Here is a 3,492-nt window from a genome sequence, read left to right on the forward strand (position 1 = left end):
AAGTTAAGCGCCTAGTGTATGTTGCAATAAGTTGCTTTGTTAACCCGGTTCGATAGAGCTCTAGGAGTCCGTAGCTAAGTTTGCATGTGTAGGCCAGAAGCGTGCTGGTTCACGGTGTTGCCCCACACAACGCTCTCTTTTTCATTGTGGCATGGTTTCTTTCAGACTTCTCTGTGTTTCTTTCAGATTTGTTTCCCTCCCTGCTATGCCGTCTCCTTTCTCAAAGATGCAACTGGGCTACAAGTGGGACACGACTGACAAAGGTTAAGGCCGGTCGACCAAACATAATCATTAGCCATTCTCAAATCGCTCGCACGTTCTCCTCTATTCTTTACCTCCATTGTTGTGGGAATTAGTTACAATATATTTCAATGAGATTTGATTGTATGAAAGATTAATATTTTGGATTAACATATGCGAATAAAAGTGAAATATATATTATTTATTGCATTTGATTATTGTATAATTTAAATTAATTGAATATAAATAGCATAGAATATTGGGAAAAAATCCCCATGCATCCTAAGGTGCGCCTTTGATGAGATGGCATACATGGCAGTTGTGGTGAGGTGGAATGTGTGCATGCTGAGAGAAATGAAAGCAGTGGAGACCACTATTTAGTTACTTAGGATTAACCAGAAGAGTTCCGCAAATAAAATAGAATCATTATTCTCAATCAACTCCAAACCATCTGATCCACGTAGTGATTAGTGCAGATTCCATTTTTGAGATTAAAAAAAAATAAAGAAAAAAATGTCCTATGATAATGTATTTAGAAATATAGGTATTTCTTAATCGATTGAGATCTAGCCACATCAAAAAATCAATCTAAAGAGAATCACCCATTTAAATGTGGAAAACCAGGCTATTATTGACATAAATCAGGATTTTAGCGACCTATTGTTGTGTCCCAGCAAAAAGATATAAGAAATCAAGATGTTGGCCATAAATTAAGCTCTACATATTATGCTAGCCAATCAGAGAATATCAGAGATGATGGTGTTCTGTTTGCGGGAAAAAAGAGAGATGATGTGTTTTTTGTGAGGGACAAAAAAGAGATGTGATGTTGGGGATGCTATAGTAATGAATGAACTCGTTTCAGATTCGGGTTCAGGCTGAGCCGATTAATTGATCGGTTCCTTGTCCCAATGGGAAGATAGTAAATTAAAAGCAATGAAAAAACTTAGCGTGTTATGACAAAATAACGTGGCCCGAGAGGAAAACCTGCTCAGCCCCGTGCTGCTCCAGCCCAACCTCCGCCGCCTCCAGCAACACCCCTTCCCCCGTCCCTCCCCTGCCTCGCCGCCGTCGAAAAGTGCCGGCGGGCGAAGCCTGTGCGGCATCGCCGTCGGCGGAGCCTCCCCTTCTTCTCGCGTGGTTCTGGTGGCGCGGGCCGCTGGATCTCGCGAAGGCGCGATGCTGTCATGGTTCGTCATGGCGAAGCGGATCTGGTCATCTCGCGGCGATGTGGTGGGATTTGGCTGCTGCGATGGCGGCCGTTCACGGCGGAGGCGCGGCTGGGCGGCGACGGCTCCACCCCGCGGGCCTCCTTCCCCTTCTTGCTCTGTTGGTGCGCCGCGGCTGTGGGGATGGCCTCCTTGCGTGGTGCTCCTCTGCTCTCGCGCCGGTGGCCGACTCCTTCGTCCCAGCCCAGGGGTGGACTGGTCAGGTCCTGCTAGATCCGGCCTCGCAATGTTGCCACCGATCTGAGGGCTCGGGTCCATGGTTGTAGGCCATGGTCGACGGGAGATGCGCGAGGAGCAGCGTGGGGTCGTCCAGGGGTGTAAATGCGGTCCTTTTCATCTCGTTTCTTCAGTGGGCGGTGACCGATGCCTCGGGGAGCTTGCAGGTAGCGAGATCTGGGATACCGGGGCAGCAGCCCTGGAAGGTGGTCTGCGCCGTCGGCTCTTCGGTGAGCGGTGTTGTCCGTGTTGCGGTGGTGGTGGTGTTTCTCCTTGGTTGTGCGGGCAACAAGGAGCGAGGCGGAGGGGATCCTGATGATGGCATTGCTACGGCAGGGGTATCGTCCAGATGGTGGTCTGAAGGCCTGTTTTGGTGCGGCGGATTTGCATAGTGGTACTTCGATGTGGCGAGAGAGTGTCTTCGGGCGAAAGCTCAACGCTTTTGGCACCGGCGGCGGAGATGCATGCGGGTGTCGTGTCCCTGCTGGGGGCGTCGTTGTGGTATCTCTCCTCGCGTCAGAGCTCCGGGTGAAAACCCTTGACCGTATCTTCGGTCTCGACGGCGGCGGTCTCTTGCGTCGTCGCCCTCTTGGGGGCGTCGTTGTGGTATGTCTCCTCGCGACAGAGCTCCGGGTGAAAACCCTTGACCGTGTCTTCGGTCTCGACGGCGGCGGTCTGTTGCGTCGTCACCCTCTTGGGGGCGTCGTCATGGAGCGTAGGTGCCCACCGGTTGCATTTCTTCGCCATCGGCGGGCGAGCTCGGATCCTATCTCGATGCTCCTTCAACTCTGGCTTGGGGTGATTCCGACAGCTTCCTATCCTTTACACGTGACGTCGAGAGCATCGCTCTCTGTCCTTGCTGTCTGCAGGCAGGATCGTTGCTCCACGGTCCAGAGCGAGAGGGCAGGGGTGCCCTCTCCAGCGACAACTTGGTGTGGGTGTTGCATCGACGTCCGGTGGTTTCTCTCGGAGGCGCGGTCTCTCTTCTAGTTAGTAGCCTTGGTGTGTCTTGATGGAGTGTGGGCACTCTTGTAATCTTGTTCTATCTTCGATCTGCTTTGTAAGAGGTTCCCCTCATCACTTTGTATCGGTTCGGCCATGGTGCTTTATATATAAAGCGGGGCGAAAGCCTTTTTCAGTAAATAACGTGAACCTAAAAATATGCTATATGCATGTTGTAACGCACTAAAGCATGTCATTAGTGAGAGATTGTATGCTGATTTATTTAGCAAGGCATTACGCTATAGCATGCTACTAGCAACATTATAGTGCGCTATTTTTTTCCAATGATTAAAAGGCGGCGTGCCGATCGATCCAGTTCTTTAGGCTAACTCATATATGCGGTACGATGATGCGTGGGGGTGCACAGGTGGTGGACGGTACTACTCCTTCTAAGGAATCTGTTGCAGAGGAAACTTTGCGGAGATCCTGCTAAAGCTACCGACGAGGGATGCCGCTCGCTGTTGCTCCGTGTCGAGGCTCTGGCGGTGCATCATAAACGACCCCTCCTTCCACTCCCTCCATGCCAAGGTCAGCCATGCCGGCGCGGAGGCCTTGATTGTGTCGGAGATTCACACGGCTGGCAAAGCCTCCAAATTGTCATCTGTAACGTCTCCTCCCCGAAGCCCATGTGCCGCGGATCCAGCTTGCCTACTCCCTCCTCATACTTCCTTCCGTGCTCCCACTTTATCATACGACTGTTTTTTTTTCTTTCTTAATATAATCATCTTCCTCCTAATTTTAACGGGGTTGACCCGGATCTTATTTTGTTTCAATCAAATCAGGCCATGTATGCGGGAGCACAGATGTG

Source organism: Triticum aestivum, chromosome 7B, assembly GCF_018294505.1.
Source record: "Triticum aestivum cultivar Chinese Spring chromosome 7B, IWGSC CS RefSeq v2.1, whole genome shotgun sequence".
Classification (NCBI taxonomy): Eukaryota; Viridiplantae; Streptophyta; class Magnoliopsida; order Poales; family Poaceae; genus Triticum; species Triticum aestivum.